The sequence below is a fragment of the Bison bison genome, unplaced genomic scaffold, assembly GCF_000754665.1.
Source record: "Bison bison bison isolate TAMUID 2011002044 unplaced genomic scaffold, Bison_UMD1.0 scf7180017864385, whole genome shotgun sequence".
Taxonomy (NCBI): domain Eukaryota; kingdom Metazoa; phylum Chordata; class Mammalia; order Artiodactyla; family Bovidae; genus Bison; species Bison bison.
In genome coordinates, this window is record NW_011494957.1 from 3,673,241 (window position 1) to 3,699,157 (window position 25,917).

The 25,917-nt window shown below is 39.9% G+C and overlaps 1 pseudogene; it reads left to right on the plus strand.

Annotated features, from left to right (window-relative positions):
• Window positions 1–464: 464 nt before the first annotated feature.
• Window positions 465–25,917, plus strand: part of LOC105001895 — a 126,095-nt pseudogene continuing 100,642 nt past the window's right edge.

Sequence of the window (25,917 nt, forward strand, 5' to 3'; positions counted from 1 at the left end):
TGGTGTCACCTTAAAGGAAAAAGTCTGTGTGAACGTGTTCTTTTTATGATGGTTGAATGACAAGGTATCACAAAAGTCAGTGGCTTAAAATTATAACACCTATTTCCCTGACAAATCTACAATTGGACAGGGCTCAACGAGAATCCCATGGAGACTCATGGCCCAGCATCCACCAGGGCAGGGAGTGGTCCAGCAGCAGGGGCCGGAGCCGCTGAGCCTCCTCCGACATCTCTCTCTCTACCTCTCCTTCTCTCTGTTTGGTCTCCATGTGGCCTCTCCTGCTGGTGGCCTCAGGGTGACCAGAATTCTTCCATCTGTATCTCAGGCTCACAAGGTGTGAGTCATGGGAGAGAGGTAATGCAAATACACACAGTAGCCATGCTGCTAAAGGCAACTGGCTGAAAAAATTACATAGGTCCACCTCCTTTCAAGCAGAATGAATCTGGGGCCTCTTCTTGGTTTTGATGGAGGGCTGTGAATGTCACATTGTAGAAAGAGAATGTGGCATGGGGTATGTACTGGTGTGGCCAGTAAAAGGAACTCTGGTGGGGTCAGAAGATGTCAGGTACAAAGTCTGTTGTCAATGTTAGGCGGGATTTTAGTTTGGGCAGTCTCCAAAAACACCTGCTATAGAAAGGCACCTGTCACACAGTACCTCCATGCCAGAGGGCAACACCTTCATTTGATCTTTCTCCTAGGCTAAATCTCTTGGTAAGATTCATCTTTCTTTGTTTCATCCCTTATTTCTAATTTTTAAAAAGTAACTCTTTTTTATTTTTTATTTCCCATTGTCACTAACTAGTCCAGGTATTCAACAGCTCAGATCCCTATTATTATAATGTCTCTGAGCATTGCTCTCTGCTCTTGCAATCTCTCCCACTATTGCTATGCTTCTATTTTTTTTCTAGTATCTTACGAAAAATGTCAACTATATACAAAACCTGAAGGAATTATGCAGTAACACCAGTATGCTGATACCTAAATTTCTAAAATTTTACTGTATCATATATTTATCAATTCATTCTTCCTTTGATACAGTCACAAATCTATCATATTTTTATGATTCATAGCTAAGTAAACTGCATGTAAGTGAACACTCCATTTTTAAGTAATTTAGAATGTATATCATTAACCAGCATTCGGTATCTGTGTTCAGTTCAGTTCCGTTGCTCAGTCGTATCCGACTCTCTGTGACCCCATGGACTGCAGCACGCCAGGCCTCCCTGTCCATCACTAACTCCTAGAATTTATTCAAACTCATGTTCATTGAGTCGGTGATGCCATCTAACCATCTCATCCTCTGCCGTCCCCTTCTCTTCCCACCTTCAATCTTTGCCAGCATCAGGGGCTTTTCCATGAATGATTTCTTCACATCAGGTGGCTAAAGTATTGGAGTTTAAGCTTCAGCATCAGTCCTTCCAATGAATATTCAGGACTGATTTCCTTTAGGATGGGCTGGTTGGATCTTCTTGCAGTCCAAGGGGCTCTCAAGAGTCTTCTCCAACACCACAGTTCAAAAGCATCAATTCTTCAGCACTCAGCTTTCTTTATAGTCCAACTCTCACATCTATACATGGCTACTGGAAAAACCATAGCTTTGGCTAGATAGACATTTGTTGGCAAAGTACTTTCTCTGCATTTTAATATGTTGTCTAGGTTGGTCATAACTTTTCTTCCAAGGAGCATGCATCTTTTAATGTCATGGCTGCAGTCACCATCTGCAGTGATTTTGGAGCTCCCAAAAATCAAGTCTGCCACTGTTTCCACTGTTTCCCCATCTATTTTCCATGAAGTGATGGGACCAGATGCCATTACCTTACTTTTCTGAATGTTGAGTTTTAAGCTAACTTTTTCACTCTCCTCTTTCACTTTCATCAAGAGGCTCTTTAGTTCTTCACTTTCTGCTATAAGTGTGGTGTCATTTGCATATCTAATGTTATTGATATTTCTCCTGGCAATCTTGATTTCCAGCTTGTGCTTCATCTGGTCCAGCATTTCTCATGATGTACTCTGCATAGAAGTTAAATAAGCGGGGTGACAATATACAGCCTTGATGTACTCCTTTCCTGATTTGGAACCAGTCTGTTGTTCCATGTCCAGTTCTAACTGTCATTTCTTGATCTCCATACAGGTTTCTCAGGAGGCAGGTCAGGTGGTCCGGTAGCCCCATCTTTTTAAGAATTTTCCATAGTTTGTTTTGATCCACACTGACAAAGGCTTTGGCATCACAACAAAGCAGAAGTAGATGTTTTTCTGGAACTCTCTTGCTTTTTTGATGATCCAACAGATGTTGGTAATTAGATCAAATTGGTATTTGTGTACCCTATATTTTTAGGTAAATTTTCACTTACAGAGAAATTCATGCATCATAAATGCATCATGTGACAAGTTTACAAAGCATTGTTTTTCCTTAAAGATTTTTTTGATGCCAACCATTTTTACAGTCTTTATTGATTTTGTTATAATATTGCTCTATTTTATATTCTGTTTTGTTTTTGTTTTTTTTCTTGGCTACAGGAAATATGGAATCTTAGCTCCCTGACCAGGGATCTCACCTACACTCCAGGAAGTCCTGAAACCATTGTTTTTTAAGAGCCATTTTTATGCTCTTCTCTTTCTCTAGTAACCCAATCAATGACTTCCAACTGTCTACCAAAATAAGCCACCTCAAATCTTCTGCAATTATATTCACAACCACATTAATTCTGCAATTATATTCACAATCATTTCTCTTTCTCCTGTACTGTGAAACCTACATAATCTGGGATGGTCATTCACATTTTTGTGTGCGTCACATTGAAAAAGAGTCAAGAGGGCTGTAGGCTGGTTTGTACATGAGACCATGAATGAGGAACTCTTTGCGTACCACGTGTAGGTTCAAGTGCCGACTCTGGCACTAACCTGCTTTGTGATTTAAGGTAAATTAATTGGGGTCTTGGTTTTATATCTCCAAATTGTAAATGTATCTTTTAGGCTCTTATCAGGGTTAGTGAGGATACATGTAGAATACCCACTAGTATGCCTGACACATAGCAGGTGCTCAGTAAATAATAGCTGGTATTCATTAAGTAATCTTCTTATAAGATACAGCAAATTTCCAACCTCAGTACTTAAAAGCCAGTCCTGTATTCTATTAATAACAAAACAGTTCCCAATAGAAAATATTTTTACCTCAGATATATACTTTTTAAAATTTTTAATTGGAAGACAATTGGTTTACAACCTTCTGTTGGCTTCTACTATACAGCAACATGAATCTGCCATATGTATACATATGTCCCCTCCCTCTTGAAATTCCCTATCCCCCTCACCCCCTCCCATCCTTCTAGATTGTCACAGAGCTCCAGGTTGAGCTTCCTGTCCTCTGTAGCAACCTCCCATGAGCTGCCTGTTTCATACATGGCAGAGTGTATGTTTCAGTGCTAGCCTCTCAGTTTGTCCTGCCCTCTCCTTCCCCTGCTGTGTCCACAAGTCTGTTCTCAAGGACTGCATCTATTCCTGCCCTGCAACTATGTTCAGCAGTACCATTTTTCTAGATTCCATATGTATGTTAATATACGATATGTATATATATATTTTTTTCCTTTCTGACTTAACTTCATTCTGTATAACAGGCTCAAGGATCATCTACCCCACTAGAACTGACTTAAATTCATTCTTTTTTATGGTTGAGTAATATTCTTATTGTATGTATGTACCACAAATTCTTTATCCATTTTCAGTTTTATACTTTTAAAATATAACTTTATTATGTTGTTGAATAGCAAGCAAAACTTCTCTTTATACTTGGACAGAAAGATCTATATAAAAATCATATGTCATTCTGTTTCCTCATTTGGGCTGATACACGGCTGGGGAAACAGTATGTGGAAAGATGGATGAATGGGCATATTTCTGCTAACATCTTCAAATCTCCTTCAAGTACCTTAAATATACACTTACTGAACTATCTTGATCATAAGGTCTCATTCTCTGACTACCCACATTGAAAAACTTTCATCTCCTGGCTTATGTGTTGAGGACATCCCTTGACATGTAAGTTTGCAATGAATGTTTATTATTATTGTAATTTATTCATTTAAAAAGAAAAAAGTAAAAGACAGCTACATTAGGAAAATTCTCTTCAATACAGTATATGTCCATGTAGAAAAGCAAATCTGCTATTATAATTCACTATGAAAAACCTAGGAATATAAGACTCAGTTGAAATATTTGTGGAATCATTAAATAGCTACTATAATTTTTATTATTTTAGCTATCTTGTTTTATTCTTGGAACAAAGATGTTTTCTCAAAACCAAACTCTCCTATTAGCAGTGGTGAAGTAAGATTTCTATTTTAAAGCAAGTCAAAATTTTAAATGTAAAATGCCCTCTCTGCCCTTTGGCCTCCTCCATCCCCTAGTGTGCATTGTACTTTCTTGTTATGTGTTCACCAGCCTCCCCAGTGGCAGAAACATCTGCTCAACCATAAAGTACCATTGTTCTTCTGACACCAGACTTAAAAGGTAACATTCCTCTCTCAATCCTGTAAGGTGTCATGATGACCCACCACTAGCTTTGTACATGCAAGTATCATTGGTGAACTTTCTGTACAAAGCAAATCTATCATAGTTGCTGGACAGACTGGTCTGTCAGATGACCTGGGGAGAGATTGGGCTGTACATAATGGAAATTCTTAGCTTAAATACTTACTTACAACATTATTTATGTTACTAACTCTATTACTTGTGCTCTCTATTACTTACATTCCATTTTACAATATTATCTTTCCTTGCATTACCAAATGTGTGACTGGGGCTCCAATAAAATTAATGATGGCTAAGCAACTCTGATGCTGGGAGGGATTGGCGGCAGGAGGAGAAGGGGATGACAGAGGATGAGATGGCTAGATGGCATCACTGACTCAATGGATGTGAGTCTGAGTGAACTCCGGGAGTTGGTGATGGACAGAGAGGCCTAGCATGCTGCGATTCATGGGGTTGCAAAGAGTTGGACAAGACTGAGCAACTGAACTGAACTGAACTGAAGCAACTTTAAAATATACTTATATAAGATCAATTATTATAATAGTGAAACTCCAGATATAGGAAGAAGCAACAAGAGGGAGCCATTTCTTGGACCATGATATACCAGCAGAGGTATCTGGCTACTGTTAACAGTAACTGCACATCAAATGGCTTATCAACACAAACCTCACTTGACCTGGGATTCCTAGCACTGTGGGACAAAGTGGTCATGAAATGCCTCCCAAACATTCGTTGAATTAAGAATGAAAAAGAAGGGATCATAAAATAAAGAATGCTGCCCACTATCAACTTTTATAAGCCAGTCATTAGTCACTGCAGTCACCAAGCTACAGTGCACCTTACAAGGAATTCAGGGCAAAGATTAGGCTAACACAACCTGTGCTCTGGGAAAACTGGTACAACTAGCGTTAAGATAGTTAGATATCTCAAGAGGAAATTTTATGAGCCCAATTTCTTCAATTTTTCCATACTCAGAAAAGCACTAAAACCATTATGACAGATAACAGATAATTATCTTGTTACAGATAACAAGAGGGTTTCACAGGTGGCTCAATGATAAAGAATCTGCCTCCCAATGGAAAGAGACTCAGGAGACACGGGTTTGATCCCTGGGTTAGGAAAAACCTCTGGAGGAGGAAATGGCAACCCACTCCAGTATTCTTGCCTGGAGAATCCCCTGGACAGAGGGATTCAGACCATACTGTGGGCTACAGACCATAGGGTAACAAAGAGTGAGGCATGACTGAGCGACTGAGCACCCATGCGCACATAGCCATAACCTTCTATCAAGATGTGTCACTGATTGCTTGCCCCCTTCTCTGAAGTCACACACATATTGGCTTCCACTTTTACTCTTCAGAATAGACCAGGAACTGTCTCCCCAGTTATAATCCTCATGTTGACTCAAGTACATTTGTCATTTTTTTTAAAAATTAATTTTTATTGGAATATACTTTGCTTTACAATGTTGTATTAGTGTTTCCTGTACAGCAAAGTGAATCACCTATACGTGTGTGTGTGTGTATGTATATATATATATATATCCCCTCTTTTTTGGATTTCCTTCCCCTTTATGTTACTACAGAGGACTGAGTAGAGTTTCCTGAGGTATACTGTAGGTTCTCTATCAGTTATCTATTCTATATGAGTAAAATTTTCCATTTCTTTTTTAGACTTACAATGGATTAGCTTTTTTTGTTGACAGAGGTCATTCCAAACCATGAAAAATTTACCTTGCGGTGCATGGATTTTATTTTATCTAAGGTCGCTCAGTTGTGTCCAACTCTTTGCAACCCCGTGGACTGTAGCCTACCAGGCTTCTCCGTCCATGGGATTTTCCAGGCAAGAATATTGGAGTGGGTTACCATTTCCTTCTCCAGGGGATCTTCCCAACCCATGGATCAAACCCAGGTCCCGCATTGGAGGCAGACGCTTTAACCCCTGAGCCACCAGGGAAGACCTTTAGAGGCCTGCAAATTTGTTATTAACTTTTTGGCATATGTGTTATATCTAACATAGATGTAATATCTATAACCTAGGTGTTATATCTAACTTATATGGGCAGGTACAAAATGTAATTTAGTATTTTAATTTTTATTACTTTAAACAAAATCATCTTGAAATAGTTAGAAATGCCAAGCTGGGGGAACAAGAAAGTACTTGATATGGAGCTGTAATTACCAAGTACTCATCTAACAGTCTCTCAAGTTAAATGTACATTTCCAAGAGGTACGTGTTCTTTCCCCTGAAACAGAACAAGTACAAAAGTTCACTGAGTAAATAAATAAAATGCTTGTTAATTGTAACTTGTTCAGTTAGGTTCAATTCAGTCGCTCAGTCGTGTCTGACTCTGCGACCCCATGAATTGCAGCACACCAGGCCTCCCTGTCCATCACCAACTCCTGGAGTGCACTCAAACTCATATCCATCGAGTCGGTGATGCCATCCAACCATCTCATCTGTCGTCCCCTTGTCCTCCTGCCACCAATCCCTCTCAGCATCAGAGTCTTTTTCAATGAGTCAACTCTTCGCATAAGGTGGCCAAAGTATTGGAGTTTCAGCTTCAACATCAGTCCTTCCAATGAACACCCAGGACTAGTCTCCTTTAGGATGGACTCGTTGGATCTCCTTGCAGTCCAAGGGACTCTCAAGAGTCTTCTCCAATACCACAGTTCAAAAGCATCAACTCTTCAGCGCTCAGCTTTCTTCACAGTTCAACTCTCACATCCATACATGACCACTGGAAAAACCATAGCCTTGACTAGATGGACCTCTGTTGGCAAAGTAATGTCTCTGCTTTTGAATATGCTATCTAGGATGGTCATAACTTTCCTTCCAGGGAGTAAGAGTCTTTTAATTTCATGGCTGCAATCACCATCTGCAGTGATTTTGGAGCCCCCAAAAATAAAGTCTGACACTGTTTCTACTTTCCCCATCTATTTCCTATGAAGTGATGGGACCAGATGCCATGATCTTAGTTTTCTGAACATTGAGCTTTAAGCCGATTTTTTTTTCCACTCTCTTCTTTCACTTTCATCAAGATGCTTTTTAGTTCCTTTTCACTTTCTGCCATTAGGGTGGTGTCATCTGCATATCTGAGGTTATTGATATTTCTCATGGCAATCTTGATTCCAGCTTGTGTTCTTCCAGCCCATGGTTTCTTATGATGTACTCTGCATAGAAGTTAAATAAGCAGGGTGACAATATACAGCCTTGACATACTCCTTTTCCTATTTGGAACCAGTCTGTTGTTCCATGTCCTGTTCTAACTGTTGCTTCCTGATCTGCATATAAGTTTCTCAAGAGGCATGTCAGGTGGTCTGATATTCCTAATCTCTTTCAGAATTTTCCACAGTTTCTTGTGATCCACACAGTCAAAGGCTTTGGCATAGTCAATAAAGCAGAAATAGATGTTTTTCTGGAACTCTCTTGCTTTTTTGATGATCCAGTGGATGTTGGCAATTTGATCTCTGGTTCCTCTGCCTTTTCTAAATCTAGCTTGAACATCTGGAAGTTCATGGTTCATGTATTGCTGAAGCCTGGCTTGGAGAATTTTGAGCATTACTTTGCTAGCGTGTCAGGTGAGTGCAATTGTGCAGTAGCTTGAGCATTCTTTGGTATTGCCTTTCTTTGGGATTGGAATGAAAACTGACCTTTTCCAGTCCTGTGGCCACTGCTGAGTTTTCCAAATTTGCTGGCATATTGAGTGCAGCACTTTCACAGCATGATCTTCCAGGATTTGAAATAGCTCAGCTGGAATTCCATCACCTCCACTAGCTTTGTTCATAGTGATGCTTTCTAAGGCCCACTTGACTTCACATTCCAGATGTCTGGCTCTAGGTGAGTGATCATACCATCATGATTATCTTGGTTGTGAATATCTTTTTTGTACAGTTATCCTATGTATTCTTGCCACCTCTTCTTAATATCTTCTGCTTCTGTTAGGTCCATACTATTTCTGTCTTTTATTGAGCCCATCTTTGCATGAAATGTTCCCTTGGTATCTCTAATTTTCTTGAAGAGCTCTCTAGTCTTTCCCATTCTGTTGTTTTCCTCTATTCTTTGCATTGATCGCTGAGGAGGGCTTTCTTATCTCTCCTTGCTATTCTTTGGAACTCTGCATTCAGATGGGTATATTTTTCCTTTTCTCCTTTGCTTTTCACTTCTCTTCTTTTCATAGCTATTTGTAAGGCCTCCCCAGACAGCCCTTTTGCTTTTTTGCATTTCTTTTCCATGGGGATGGTCTTGGTCCCTATCTCCTGTACAATGTCATGAACCTCCATCCATAGTTCATCAGGCACTCTGTCTATCAGATCTAGTTCTTAATTGTCAGCAAAAATGTTGTTCCTGAAGACTCAAGTCCTTGATGAGTCAAAAGGTAATTAATTAATCTATTTTCATTTTTAAAGGTTAAAAATAAAACAAGTTATTAAGACAGAGAATTTTGAAATATTGTGAAGGAAAGTCTGTGTATAAGCCTTGAGTGTAAAGTCCTCTTTTACCCTTTCCCTGGTGGCAGTACAAAACATATATTCTTACAACTTTCCCTTTCCTTACTTCAGCAGAAAGATGAGATGGAAAACAATGCAAGTGGTATTGAATTTCATTTTAAATTGGCGCTGTTTATATGTCACTCTTCCTTCATAGAATTTAGACAAATTGTAATGAAATGAGAATCAAAAAAGGGAATACATGATGTGTCTCTGTGGCAACTTGTGAGATACAGATGTGACAATTATCCAGCTAATCTGATTTGCAAAGACAGCCAAATTGGGTAGTGTAAGTCCCAAAGTGGATTTATTTGGCCTGGTCAATTCAAACTGACTATGCACTTAATTACATTACAACACAGTTGCCAACATTCTCTTCACTTTAGGATGCATGGAAAGAGTTCAAAGAAAGGCATGATGAAGGACGCTGGAAGGAAAAAATATTAGGTGATGGCAAGTGAATGAATCAGTGAACTGAGAAAAGTGAAAAGGATTCAATTGTAACCTGCAAGAAAAAAAAAAAAAATCTACCTCCTAATTAAAAGAATACAATTATTATGTAACAATACATGAAATAATAGAAAAGGAGAGAGGCCAAAAGATGTCCGTGTCATCCTATAGAAAATATGTCAATCATCTTTTGTTTAAGTCACTTAAAGATGATAAAAAACTTACTTATATGGCTTCCAATGACTTAATGCTTTTAAAAAAGTTACTTGTAGTATTGAATTAGTGCATGTCTGAGTCCTTTAGTGATCAATCTTTATGGTTGCTGGAGCTAAATGCAGCCTATTGTCATGTGTGGGGAAATCTGCAAACATATATTATTTCCTGAAATAAAACCATAAATGAAAAATTCAAGAGGGCACCCATCAAACTACCATGTTAGATAAAATGAATTCAGGTACATTTTGTATAGTTATTAAACTATCCAAAGTTTAAACATATCCAAAGAAAAGAAACACCAATTTGGCTTCAGATCAATTTTTCTTGCCTTGAACTTGTAATTCAGAAAATCCAGAGAAAGAAAGTTACAATTTCTTAGAGTCGCAATAGACCGCTTTTGTTCCTTTTGCTTATCCCATCTCCTAACCCCAACTCAACATCCCAGAAAACAATGAATTCATGATCAATTAGATTTGGAATGTATACTCCTATTTCATTAGAAATCCCATAATTGGAATATATGAATATCTGTAAAAATTAGAAAGACATTGACTGTAATCAATCTCATTTAAAATAAATACCTTCCTTTAAGGCAAGAATATACAATGGAGAAAAGACAGCCTTTTCAATAAGTGGTGCTGGGAAGATCGGACAGTGGCATATAAAAGAACAAAATTAGAATACTTTCTAAAACCATACACCAAAATAAATGCAAAATGATTAAAGATCTAAATGTAAGGCCAGACACTATATAACTTAGAGGAAAACATAGGCAGAACACTTTTTGACATAAATTGCAGCAAGATCCTCCTTGACCCACCTCTTGGGGTAATGGAAATAGAAATAAAAATTTAAAAAAAATGGAGCCTAATTAAACTTAAAAGCTTTTGCACAGCAAAGGAAATGGTAAATAAGACAAAAATGCAATCCTCAGAATTGGAGAAAATAATTGCAAACAAAGCAACTGACAAAGGATTAAGCTCCAAAATATACAAACTGCTCATGCAACTCAATATGAAACAAACAACCCAATCAAGAAATGGGTGCGAAGTCTACATAGATGCTTCTCCAAAGAAGACATACAGATGGCTAACAAACACATGGAAAAATGCTCAATGATGCTCATTACTAGAGAAATACAAATCAAAACTGAAAAACAAAAATACTATAAAACACACCAGTCAGAATGGCCATCATCAAGAAATCTACAAACAATAAATGTTGGAGAGGATGTAGAGAAAAGGGAACCCTCTTGAACTGTTGGTGGGAGTGTAAATTGGCACAGTCACTTGGAGAATAGTATGGAGGTTCCTTAGAAAACTAAAAACAGAACTACCACATGACCCAATAATTCTGCTACTGGGCACATATCCTGAGAAAACCATAATTCAAAAAGACATGAGTACCCCAGTGTTCATTGAAGCACTATATACAGTAGCCAAGGCATGGAATCAACCTAGATGCCCATCAACAGATGAGTGGATAAAGAAGTTCTGGTACATATACACAATGGAATATTACTCAGCCATAAAAAGGAAGAATCTGAGTTGGTTGAACTGAGATAGATGAACCTAGAGCTTGTTATACAGAGTGAAGTAAGTCAGAAAGAGAAAATCAAATATTTTAATGCATATATATGGAATCTAGAAAAGTGGTACTGATAAACCTATTTGCAGGGCAGGAATAGAGATGCATAGAGAGCAGACTTGTGGATGCAGTGGGGGAAGGAGAGGGCGGGATGGATTGAGAGAGCAGCACTGAAACATACACACGACTGTATGTAAAATAGATAGCCAGAGGGCAGCTGCTGTAGGGGCACAGGAAGTGCAAGCCATAGACAACCTCGTAGGATAAGGTGGTGTGTAGGAGGGAGGTGCAGGAGGGAGGGGACATATGTACACATATGAGTGATTCACGGTTGTCCAACAGCAGAAGCTAACACAACATTGTAAAGCAGTTATCCTTCAATTAAAAAAAAAAAAAAAAAAGTGTCTCCAAGGACAGCCATCTCCACCCCAGATGCCAACAACACTCCTCCCTAGACTCAGCTCTTGCCTCCCAAGGAGCCAGGCAGGACTGGTGTGACCCCATGTTGGGGGTGAGGATGGAGGTGTCAGCCTCACATTTCCTGCAGATGCCAACAAACTGCAGGGTGACTGCAGCCCTGACATAGAACGCCAGTGATATGGAGGGGAAGAAATGATGTCTTTTAAGACCTTGACGTTCTGCCTTCCATGTCCATGCTGCTCCTAGCATTAAAGAGCTGTCACTCACTGTCCAAGAACTCTAGGTTCAAATTTTCTTTTCAATAGCAGAAGGTTCTCTGCAGGGCAAGGGAATGATAATAATCAGTACTTTTCTGTGCAAAGATGGGAAAGTGACCCAGGGCCACTTGCTGAAGAAGAGAAAAGGCTGCTGCTAAGAAGTTTGTCTGCACAGATGCCAGCTGACCATCTCATGCGGATTACTCACACACCCTCAGTCACACCACACCCTGATTGATGCTTAGCAGCCTCTCCCTAAACCCACTTTTCCCACCATGCCCCAGAAGCCCACGGAGAATTCCAGATGATGGGAGCCACTGGTAGAAAACTTTTGTGAAGTTGGCTCTTGTTCTTGACATGTCTCCTACTTGTCCACTGAACCCTGCCTCAGTGGCATGTCTAAATTCCCACCTGGACTGCCAGGTTCTGCACACCTGGTCTCTGCCTTTGAAAGATGTGTCTCCAGCCTCCAGGGCACCCTCCAGTGGTGAAACTATTGACATCTGGCCGGGATTGCTCTTTGCCGTGGGGCTGGCTGTACTGTGCATCTTCAGTGTCTAGCAGCACCCCTTCCTCTCTCCTTGAGGTGCCAGGAGCAACCCCCTCCCCAACTGTGACAACCCGAAATGTTTCCAGATGTTCCAAATATCCCAGGGGCTTTTATCTGGGTTGTACCTTCAAATCATTTGGGAAGCTTTTAAAAAAAACAGCAATGCTTGGGCACCATCTTACTTAATTACCTCTTAAGTAAATCAGAAAGTAAAAGAAAAAGTATCTCCAACTCTTCCTGTTATCAGAAGGGTTGACATGGTATGGAGGTTGAAAGAAACCACAACTAAATAAAGATTACATAGTGTAAGGATCATTTCACTGAAGGAAAAAGGAGACACTATATTTCAGGCCCTATCACTTGCCAGAATATACGTGAGGCCACCGACATAATTTAATTGATGACAAAAACCAGTTAGCATTACAGTATCCAAATCATGATCCTTTATCACATTTGGTGTGGTCACAAGGTCACGTCAACCAATGGTCAGGTCAACAGCCTCTCCCAGGCTGACCCCCAGCATTAGACTCCCCCATATCTTCAATATGCTTTAGCTGAAGTTAGATTTGACCTGTTACTACATCTAAAGCTTCCCAAACATACAGTTTTTCCTACTTCTTAAGATCAAGGAAAGCTACAGAGGCCTGTCCTAGAGGAAATTCTGTAAAAATACCCAACCAACTAAACAAACAAAAACAAAAATAAACCTTTGGCTAAAGATAACATACTGGAGAAATGTGCAATAATCTTGGAATATATGTTTCCTAATGGCCACAACTATAGTAGCTCTAATAGCTTTGAATGTTTAGCATCTAAAATAATTTCTTGCATACAATAACTGGGCATTCAATGAATGAATGAAAAATCATAGAAGCTGTCCTATTCTGTTTTACAAACAACAATAGGGCTGGTCAAGTCAGCTGTAGCAAACAATCAAAGCTCACCATGATCCAAAAGACTAATATTTTATATGCATTTCTCTACAGATATGTGGAGACATAATTCACATTTTGAAAATTTTTCAGCTGATGAAAATTATGTAGTTTCTTCCCCAAAATTTAAATATACATATACACACACTCAATTTGAAGTGATTCCTTTCCCCCACTGGACTTTCTAAAGCTTTCTTGATAGTTTAGAAATTTGAATTTTCTAAAAATTTATTAGATGTCCCAGGGAAGATTATCTCACAAGAGAGCTGGACATGATTGAGTGACTGAACTGATACTGATACTGATACTGAAGCTGCTTAAGTCAGATTCCTTAGAAACAGAGCCTGAGACAAGAATTCTTGTCCAAATGATTTACCAGGGCAGTGTCTTTAGAAGTGGAATGAGGGAAGAAGTTATAGAGCAGGAACTACAGAGCTGGGCAGAGTGTAGTCTTACCTGAATGCTAGGTTCAGCTGATCCCATATGGCAGTTCTGGCACACACACAGTTGTTTTTTAGTCACTTAGTTGTGTCCGACTCTTTGCAACCCCATAAACTGCAGCATGCCAGGCTTCCCTGTCCTTCACCATCTCCCAGAGCTTGCTCAAATTCATGTCTATTGAGTCACTGATGCCATCCAACCATCTCATCCTCTGTTGTCCCCTTCTCCTGCTGCCTTCAATCTTTCCCAGCATCAGGGTCTTTTCCAATGAATCAGCTCTTCCCACCAGGTAGCCAAAATACTAGAGCTTCAGACTCAGCATCAGTCCTTCCAATGAATATTCAGGATTGATTTCCTTTAGGATTGACTAGTTTGATCTCCTTGCAGTCCAAGGGACTCTCAAGAGTCTTCTCCAACACCAAATTCAAAAACATTAGTTCTTCAGCATTCAGCCTTCTTTATGGTCCAACTCTCACATCTGTACATGATTATGGAAAAACCATAGCTTTGACTATATGGACCTCTTTGTGGCAAAGTGATGTCTCTGCTTTTTAATGCGTTATCTAGGTTTGATGGGTGTTGGTTTAAAAAATGTAGTGCATCAGTATCTTCTAGGCTTATACATCCCATTTATCTTCCAAAGTCTTTATACTTGGTGTTGATACACTGACAGCATCTGGCTGATAGGGATGGATGGAGGAGGCCCATAGTCATACATCCACTGTTCCACCTTTATGAGTTCCTGGGTCTGATGTGATGTTAAGCAGAATCCTGTGTTAGTAGATCAAATGCTAAGTTCATAGCTGTTGATGGTAGCTTGAAACTGTCATGTGAGGCACATAACCAGGACTTGAGCTAGAAAATGAGACACTTAACTCATGCATGCAATGTAACGGTGCACTTAAAAACTCAGTATTCAAGAGAAAAAGATATTTTAAACCGTTAACAAATTAATGCAAAAACATTCACGATGAACAAATACCAAAATATTAAATATATTAAAAAATTCAGTATTACAGATTTTTGCTTCTGGCTGCATATGGCCTGGTGTAGTACTCATCCTGTTTTTATTTAAAAATTAGATATCTTATTTATCATGGAGCTTTTGCAAGACATTTGTTTCTCACAATATTACATTAAAATATATCTTGATTGCTGAGATTTTGGCACCCCTTACATTATGTGTCTAAGCCTAGTGCTTTTCTTACTTCACTCTAGTCCTAGCTTTCCAGGAGAGGCAAACCCAGAAGGCATGTGATATAATCAAGCTACTGTAAGTGGCTGGTTGGTCTAAATGGTACTAAACTAGGGAGCTCAACATCAGCCTCTACTTCTTCAGGTCAAATGTTCACTCAGCAGGGCTGGTGGCTGTATCACCCCTGGTGAGGAAGAGACCACACTACAGTGCTTGCGCAAGGTGTCCTTCTCTGCCAACATGGCTACACCATTTACAGGCTCTGGCACAGCGGCCGGGATGCTTGGGCTGGTTGAGATACACTGGACACACTTCCCCTTCCTCCTATTTAGTGCCTCTTCTCTAATAGATGTTCTTTTGTGCATATGATTAAAAACCTGCTCACGAGTTATGTATCAGGGTGAAAGGCAACAGTTGATTTAGGGAAAATCTCTGGAGAGGAAGAGAGCTGAAGAAGTACATGAAAACACCCAGGGAAGCTGGGGGAAATGTGGCTGGTGTCAAGCATCTGGGTGGGACATCAATTGAATCTGTTATAAACATGTGTACTTTGGGCCTGTCTTGTGAGTACTGGTAACAGTGAGTCATGGACTGGCCTCACCTCAGTATCACTGCTCCGTGAACCCACAGATTCCACATTAGGAACATACATCCTAAAACTAACAAAGCAAAATTAGCTCTATTGGCTCATTCAGCATATCTAGTGAGGTTATATTACTCAGTCTTTTCAAGGTGCTGAGGAAGCAGTATTGAACCAAGTAATGAAGTTCTTGCTCTCATAGAGCTTAAATAAAACAAATAAAGAAAATAAACAATATTGCAGATTATAATCCTTAAAGGAAAATACATCAGAAAAGGAGATAGGTTCTCACTAATAAAGTGTTATCTAAGGAGAAAAACTGAGGAAGCCAGTTATGCAGACATGTGGGGAGTGAGGCTTCTGAGTGGCCAGGGGTAGGGAGAGCAAATATCCTAAAGCAGAAGAGGCCAGTGCATCTGGAGCTGAGGGACCCAGAGGAAGAGAGATGAGAAATACATCTCATCTGTTAGACAGCTTCAGGATTAATATTTCACTCTGAGTAATATTGGAGAAGGGGATATCAACCCACTCCAGTACTCTTGCCTGGAGAATTCCATGGACAGAGGAGACTGGCGGGCTACAGTCGATGGGGTTGCAAAGAGTTGGACACGACTGAGAGACTAACACACACTCTCACACACACTGAGTGGTATAGGAAACCATTGGAGGGCTGAAACAGGAGCAAGACACTATCTGGCATATATTTGAAAAGGATAACATTTGCTGTTGCCTGAGAAGAGACTTAAAAGGATATAAAGGTGGTTGTTTCCATCAAGTCATCACTTAATTTCTAGTCTTTTCCTGCAGACACCTGTTGAGTCAGATACCCTCACCATCAAATATTAGATACAGTGGGGGTGCGAGGCCTATCAGGTGCTGCACCAGTATATAGTATGAAGCTATTGTTCTAGTAACATGTTCTTTCCAATATTCATCATAAAGCAGTATCAAAAACAGTTTGCATTCACCTGGCGTGGAGAGCAGTACACATTCCTGGTCCTGCCCCAGGGACACATCACAATATAGATTGAAGGTGATCTTAATTGTATGTCAATTGTCAAACATCAGATTAATCCATTGTGTGCTGATATCATGTTAATTGGATATAATGGACAGGAAGGGCCAGTAATCTGAAGCTCTTATTAAGACATGAGGGTGGGAGAAAAATCCCACAAACGTTCAGAAATTGGCCAACCCAGTGAAAATTTTAGGGATCCCATTGTATTATGCACACTGAGACAGTCCCTTCAGTCATATTTTTCATCTAATCTTACTGTGAAGAAAGGCCCAGAGTGCTTGTTAGAATTCTTAGTTTTGGAGCAAAATCCACACTTTGGAATAATTCTTAGGCCCTTTATCAGATGACTCAGAAGGCTACCAGTTTTGAGTGGGACTTGAATGAGAGAAGCTTCTGCTGAGGGATCAGCTGCAAAACAAGTGAGCTAGATGCCAGAGCTACAGTAAGGGGCAAGTTCTGTGTTATTCGAGTTACCATGGTTGATAGGAATGCCAGGCAGGTTCTCTCTCAAATTCCAAAGGAAGGACTGCAGTGAAAACATCATTGTTTCAGATCAAGGCCACAGCATTGCGGAGTTCCCCTTATAACATGGAAAGCAAACTTCTGGAATGCTACTTGGCTCTAGAAAGTCTGGTCAGGACATCAGTGGGCCATATGACTAGACCATTATCAGGTCCGTGGTCAGGACATCAGTGGGCCACAGGACTGGGCCATTTTCAGATCCTCGGTCAAGACATCAGTGGCCCACAGGCTGGGACCATTATCAGGTCCATGGTCAGGACATCAGTGGGCCACAGGGTGGGGCCATCATTAGGTCCATGGTCAGGATATCAGTGGGCCACAGGATGGGGCCATTATCAGGTCCACGGTCAGGAGATCAGTGAGCCACAGGACTGGACCATTATCCAGTTGGTGGTCAGGACATCAGTGGGCCACAGGACTGGACCATCATCAGGTCCATGGTCAGGATATTGGTGGACCACAGGACTGGAGCTTTCCCTCATGAGTAACACAGTATGTTGTCTGGGAGGCTGAGCAGCAATTCACTCTACAGTGGACTTGGCCATCATGAGGAAGTGGGTGGCTGCCACTAATGAGGAAGCAAGATAAGTTTAAAACTTAGGGGATTCACTGCAACATTTTTCCATTTCCCACACAGGTTTAACTTCAAATGGTTGATTAGATCAATTGCAACTTGTTAAGGGCATGATCATTGGGACTGGGGGAGAACTCCCAGTGGGGGTGAGGTATACCTCACCAGCCAGCTTCCTTGTCTAACAAAACTGATCATCAAGAATGAGGGATATTGGGGATGAGTGGGTAGAAAGAAGGGATGAATCAGTGATGGCTTTGGCAGCAGTAAGAGGTCATCCTACTAGTCCACATATTTTCTTCCTTCCTCAGAAATTGTCACTGAGCATCACATGGATCCTGGTGGTTTGATAGACAGGCAGTAGCAGATGCTTCCAAGGTTCTAGCAAGACCCAGTCTGGTGGCCACTTTGACTGTGCCAGTGCCTGACTCCTGAAGCCTCTGGACACTTTGTTTTCTCAAATCCTGCAACTGGGCTTTTCTGGAAAACTACACTGGGCATCTTAGATTCCTGATGTTAGAGAGTCAATGGAGCTGGATGTTTCCTCTCTCAAAGCACCCTGAATTGGATGGCTGGTGAGAGAAGTAGCCTTGTTTCCCTGCTTCAGGTAGGGAAGGCTTCAAGCTCACTTTATCCTGCAGGGTCCCCATGCAGGATTGGTGGGGGGGGACTTTCTTGACCTCCTCCTCCTGTCCTATTTCTCCCACTACACTCCCACAGGGCACCACTGCAAACAATTCCCTGTTCAGCACCTGCACTGGGACACCTGACCTAAGACAGATTCCTGTTGCACATCCAAGTGGAAAAGTGGAGTAGGCTATTTGATCCTAGAATTCATGGCAGAAATCAGGGCTAGAAACATCTATTCAAGAGTTGTTGGCACAAGACCTGATGAGATCACCTAAAGAGAGAGTGTATATAGAGGAAGACCTCGTAATATAAGAAGGTCTCAGGTTCTCTTAATCCATCACCATCACTTTGGATAACTAGATTAAATTTATACCGATTTCCTCAACTTTGGTCTCTGGACAGGTCCTGATCCAAGTGCTAAGACAGTTCTCAAATTAGTCCACCTCCTTTCTAGCTGTTTCCTAATTCTACATCCAATTTTACTTCATCAACATGTCAAAATTATCCTCTCAAGGTATGTAGTCTGAAGGTATGGGTGATTTATAGGTCCCTTGTATAAGCAAACAAAGATGGATCTCTTACTAATTCAGAACATTAAACACCTGTTCTGAGATCCAAATGCTTAGCTCAGGTTCAGCGGAACAAATTCCCAATACATGTTAAATTGGGGGAACACATTCACTTTGACCTTGCTGAAAAACACATTGGAATCTTAAAGGGAAAGAGATGAAGATTTACAGAAGTAGAATCAAGGTATTTGATCAAAAGAAAGCACATATTTAAAACATATATCCTTAAAAATGTTGAATAAATTATGTTGACATGCTATATACCTTCACTTACTGAAGAGTGAGTTGGGGCACACAGACAGGAAAAGGGAATACTTTAGCAATAATATTTTATACATTATGTGCCATCATTACCCTAACATGGTGTAGAATATTTCTAGGTAGAGACCAGTTGAACAACTTAGATGCTGCTGCTGGTGCTAAGTCGCTTCAGTCATGTCCGACTCTGTGCGACCCCATAGACAGAAAGCCACCAGGCTCCCCCATCCCTGGGACTCTCCAGACAAGAACACTGGAGTGGGTTGCCATTTCCTTCTCCAATGCATGAAGGTGAAAAGAGAAAGTGAAGTCTCTTAGTCGTGTCCAGACTCTTAGCGACCCCATGGACTGCAGCCTATCAGGCTCCTCTGTCCATGGGATTTTCCAGGCAAGAGTACTGGAGTGGGTTGCCATTGCCTTCTCCACAACTTTGATGATCCTTTGTTAAATAAGTGAGACCTAGGGAGTATAACGGGCTTTCCTGGTAGCTCAGCTGGTAGAGAATCTGCTTGCAGTGCAGGAGACCCCAGTTTGATTCCTGGGTCAGGAATATCCCCTGGGGAAGGGATAGACTAACTACTCTAGTATTCATGGACTTCCCTGGTGACTTAGAAGGTAAAGAATCCTCCTGCAACATGGGAGATCTGGGTTTGATCCCTGGCTTGGGAAGATCCCCAGAGGAGGGCATGGCAACCCACTCCAGTATTCTTGCCTGGAGAATCCCCAGCGACTGAGGAACCTGGTGGGCTACAGTCCATGGGGTCACAAAGAGTTGGACATGACTGAGCAACTAAGTGCAGGAAATATAACAGGAAATAATGGAAGCTAACAAACATCATTTTAAGATAGTGGCTTTTGAATTGTTTTTTTCACAAATAGATTAAACTTTATGAACTGCTTCCTACATACAGCAAAAAGTATAACGTGTTTTATTTAAAAAAAATTCTAGATGTTGATTTGAACTGAAAGTGCAAGGCTTTCTTTCTCTTTCACAGTTTGCTCTTGAAAGGATTTTCTTGTGAAATACATAATATGCTGTTACAAGTTGAATATAATGAAGCCTTACCCTAGAATAAAGAAAAGAAAAGAAAAGCCAAATTTGACTAATTTTGCCTCTTGAGGAATCTATTTGTGAGCTATATGTGTGTTAAAAAGCATATGTAAAATAGATAGCAAATGGGAATTTGCTGTATGGCTCAGGAAACTCAAACAGGGGCTCTTTATCAACCTAGAGGGGTGAGATGGCAATGGGGATGGGAGGGAGGTTCAAAAGGGAGGTGACGTATGTGTACCTATGGCTGATTCATGTTGCGGTTTGACAGAAAATAGCAAAATTCTGTAAAGCAATTATCCTTCAATAAAAAATAAGAGGGTGGGATGATTTGGGAGAATGGCATTGAAACATGTCTAATATCATATATGAAACGAATCACTAGTCCAGGTTCGATTAAGGATACAGGATGCTTGGGGCTGGTGCACTGGGATGACCCAGAGGGATGGTACAGGGAGGGAGGTGGGAGGGGGATTCAGGATGGGAAACACATGTACACCCGTGGTGGATTCACGTTGATGTATGGCAAAACCAATACAATACTGTAAAGTAATTAGCCTCCAATTAAAACAAATAAATTTGTATTAAAAAAATAATAAAATGCCTCCCCCCCCCCAAAAAAAAAGCAGCAACAAACACTAATATCAAAAGCAGCTTTTTAGAGGGATAAGTGAGGAGGAAAATCAATGCTGGTATATTCACAATGAGATATTTTGACAATCTCACATACATTGTTTTTAAGTTTTTATATAGCATCTCTGTTGTTTTTGGATCAGCATTAACATAGCTAATGCACACAAATCCTATTAGTGTAAGAAAAAAGTCACAAATGTATCTTTTACATCTAAAGCAAGCTATAAATATAAATATAAACTAATAAAAACATCTCAAGATTGGAATAACCAGAAAACTCAAAGTATAATTGCAATTGAATAATATGAGGTAGAAAGATTCAAAGGTAAAGACTACGGAGAAAAACTTTAAATGTTTACTAACAATTCAACATTTTTATTTATCCCACACTTGGATATTTCATATTCACAACAGCAAGATCAGTCGGGACTTATACAACCCTGAATAGCAAAAATAATAATGGTCTGTTTACAATAATGTCCTGTTTACTAAAAAAGGTCCCAAGGATCTTGATGAATTCTAAATCCATCTCTGTTTCCAAGCCAGGGAACACTTGTACCATTAAAGAGAATGTCGTATGACCAATGTTCCACCTCAAAGGACCTGAAAAACTGTTTTGTGCATCCTTCTCCTTGTAATCCATGCTTTCTAACTTATATGCCTTCCACATATATATCTTTAAACATACTTTCCTTGAATTTGATCAAGTCATACCCATCCTCCAAGTCCCTGTTAATATACAGTTCTTCCCTAGTGCTATCCTGTGGCCAAATGGAAATGCACCCCCACAACCTCTGGTCTGTATGCTTTTGGCTGGAATATCAGAGGTTCCCATGACCACACCTGGGGCAGTGACTGCCTAGAACTGCTCACAGGAATGAACTTGTAATTATATTCATCTCTATGGTTTATTATAGTGAAAGGACACAAAGCAAAGTCAGCAAAGGGAAAAGTCACATAAGGTGAAGTCCAGAGGGAACTGGAAGCAGAGTTCCAAATATCCACAAGTTGACTCCCTGGGGAGTCACACAAGATGTGCTTAATTCTTGTAGTTGTGTGTGTTGGTAACAGATAAGTGCTATCTACCAGGGAGACTCAGTAGAAACCCAGCCCCAACATTTACTGGGGGCTGGTCATGCAGGTACTCACTGTCTAGCATGTACCCAAATCCCAGATCTCCCATAATGAAAGCAGGTCTCTAGGATAAGCAATATTGTTGGCACAACTTAAGCACCATGAGCCATTCTTACCAGTTAGGGTGGTAGTATCCCACTCCTGAAATCCTAGATACCAGCCAAGGGCCATCCTTGCTAGAACTTTCTAGAGGGGAAAGGTGCAGGGCTGCTTGCTCTGTTATCTTTTTTTGCACATAATTCTACTTAATATATAGTAAATTATAATTTCTGTATATATTAAATTATAAGTTGTATCTCATATATCTATGCCACATCTGAATTTCTTCACTTTAAGCTTGCTGAGAACTTGGAGGGGATTTTTCTCATTACTCCATCATTCCAAGGATAGAATAAGATTCCCAATGGAGACATTTCACAAATATTAATGACTAGAAGGTCTGATTCAGTAAGTAACTGCAGGAAATCGGAAGACTCAACAGTAAGGGGGACAGTTCTGCAGGATGGAGTCCTCTGAACTGTGACTTTCTTTTATGAAATGATCAGGGATAGCAGAAATTTGACAACAGTTAAGGAAGATGCTCGTTATGAGTAGGATTATCACTGACCAAAAAGAATTTTTATTGTTAAACATACATGCACATTTTAATGAAACAAGAATGTGTAGTCATTTTTCAATAAAATTATGTCAGATCACAAAAGTTTTACTTAATCTTAAACTTGACTTCATCCTGTCCAATCTATTATTAATATTTACTCTCATTCTGCCCAGAGAATGATGCATACACTATGACTAGAGTCACAAATTCACTTACTTACAAAAAGATTGCTGAGCACTCACTGTGTTGTCGCTGAGATGTCAGCATTAAAAGCCCCATAATAATAGCAGCTCATACTGAAAGAGTGCTGGCTACTGTGCTAAGTACTCCTCTGAGAGACAGATACTGTTAGATTCTCTTCTTTTACACATAAAGTTACTAAAGAAGTTAAATGACACTTCTAAGCAGTTACTCTGAATCCATGGTCTTAATGGTCTTGATTACTCTGTTATATTAATTATCACACCTTTGAGAAACAGTTTTTTAGTGTTTAACAAAATTTTTTTGAGAAATTTAGAGAAAAATCACCCTTGTTTCATTGTAATTTTTTTTATCCACCTCTTTAAAAGTCCAATAGCTCAAATATTGCTATAATTTGCCATTCCATCTTTGGTAAGTTATCTCATCTTAATGAAGAGTTTATCACTTAATCATTCAATTAAAAATATTAAGGATTCAACAATGCATTTGTCTTTTGTGCCCATCCTTCTGAACGTAAATAAAAGTGGAATCCTGGTGGCTGAAGCAAAATAAACTTAAGCATACTGAAATCTTTTCACCCCTACAGGTGTGTGATGATTTGAGCTTTTGCAACTGCACAATTAGAAGAACAGAACTCTTCTTTTCTCTTTGAATATAATGTATTTTATCATCAATTGTCTCCCACTCAAGGCTGCAATTAATATGCGTCAGAACCTGGAAGGAGAACTCGTGGAAGGGAAACTTTACTTCAGACTTTCTCATTTCTTAAAGAATGAACATGATTATGACTGATTCATGTTGATGTACAGCAGAAACCATCACAACATTTGAAAAGCAATTATCCTCCAATTTAAAAAAAAGAATAAAAGAAAAGGTAAAAGTAATAAACATGCTGCATTATGTAGAAGTCAAACAGCAGCTTGAAAATGAAGATACAATTTCACCTGGGTCACAAAGCAATATTTGGCATGACGAAGGAGTTGTCAGTACTGTCTACAGGTTTTTAGGTCAATATTAACATTCATGTTCAGAAAGATGATGATGCCATGTACTTACAGGAAGGGCTCTACATGATGTGATGATGATTGACATTTGAAAGGTACTGTTTTGATTCACAACCACTTGAGAAAAACTTTCAAGTGACTGATACCATCGCCTCACGTCTCAGTGGTGGCAAGCGTGTCTCAGGGAGGATGAGTGTCTCTGGTCCCAGAGATAGGAAGTGACAGTGATGACGTACACTCAGGTCCCCTGTCCCTGGGGCTGGTGCTTTAACTTCTGGGCACAGGGACTCGCAAACGTTAGGAAGATGCCTAGATTGGAAAGTCCATAGAGATGAGCGGTTCCAGCTGCTGAGATACAATTCTCCATGGGTGTGTTGCATCTCTGCACATCTTGGAAGCAGAAACACTGACTGCTTTTGTTCTGGCCTTTGTTACTGAGCTTGTCTGTACAGTGGAGAGCATTGCAACACAGAGAGGTGGTCTCCATATAGAGCAACAGACAGGCATCTCTACTATCTATTAGAGCTTCTTAAGTGCAGGCATTTCTGTACCTGACCCAGTGTGTTGACAGGCTTCACCTGACCATCTTAACACTGTCTCATTAGAATCAGTCTTGGGAAACCAGCTTAAGAAAATGCTGATAATTTGGCTACTGCTATTTTTTTCAATGAATAATAAAGCCCTTTGTTTGTGAAAACAAGACAAAACAAAAACTTATCAAAATGGGAGTGGGTCTATGTTCTGTAGTACCTATAGTTTATTGCTGCTTTGGGAGCCCTCCTGAAGGAAAATAATGCAAAATTTATATACAAAGCTGATCTCAGGGCTGGAAAGGGTGCTGGCAACTGAGAGGACCTGTCATGGAAGTTCTCTTCATGGCAAATTCATCTTTATCAGCATTAAATTTTCAGAAGTCATAATTTTTCAATTTCACAATTGGCTCTAAATGATTTTTCACTCTCCAAATATCAGTTTATAAATTGCATAGCAACTCATCTTAGAAAATAGCTCTTAATTTTTGTTGAAGAAAGTAGGGAAAACCACTAGACCATTCAGGTATGGCCGAAATCAAATCCCTTATGATTATACAGTGAAAGTAACAAATAGATTCAAGGGATTAGATCTGATAGACAGAGTGCCTGAAGAACTCTGTCATGATGGAGGTTCATGACATTGTACAGGAAGCAGGGATCAAGATCATCCCCATGAAAAAGAAATGCAAAAAGGCAAAATGGTTGTCTGAAAATGCCTTACAAATAGTTATGAAAAGAAGAGAAGCGAAAGGCAAAGGAGAAAAGGAAAGATATACCCATCTGAATTCAGAGTTTCAAAGAATAGCAAGGAGAAATAAGAAAGCTTTCCTCAGTGATCAGTGCAAAGAAATAGAGGGAAAAAAATAGAATGGGAAAAACTAGAGATCTCTTCAAGAAAATTAGAGATACCAAGAGAACTTTTCATACAAAGATGGGTACAAGAAAGTACAGAAATGGTATGGACCTAAAAGAAGCAGAATATATAAGAAGAGGTGGCAAGAATACACAGAAGAACTGTACAAAAAAGATCTTCATGACCAGATAATCACTATGGTGTGATCACTCCCCTAGAGCCAGACGTCCTGGAATATGAAGTCAAGTGGGCCTTAGGAAGCATCACTATGAACAAAGCTAATGGAGGTGATGGAATTCCAGTCAAGCTATTTCAAATCCTAAAAGGTGATGTAGTGAAAGTGCTGCACTCAATATGACAGCAAATTTGGAAAACTCAGCAGTGGCCACAGGACTGGAAAAGGCCAGTTTTCATTCCAATCCCCAAGAAAGGCAATGCCAAAGAATGTTTAAACTACCACACAATTGCACTCATTTCACACACTGGCAAAGTAATACTCAAGATTCTCCAAGCCAGGTTTCAACAGTAAATGAACCGTGAAATTCTAGATATTCAAGCTGGATTTAGAAAAGACAGAGGAACCAGAGATCAAATTGCCAACATCCACTGGATCATTAAAAAAGCAAGAGTTCGAGAAAAGTATCTACTTCTGCTTTATTGACTATGCCAATGCCTTTGACTGTGTGGATCACAACAA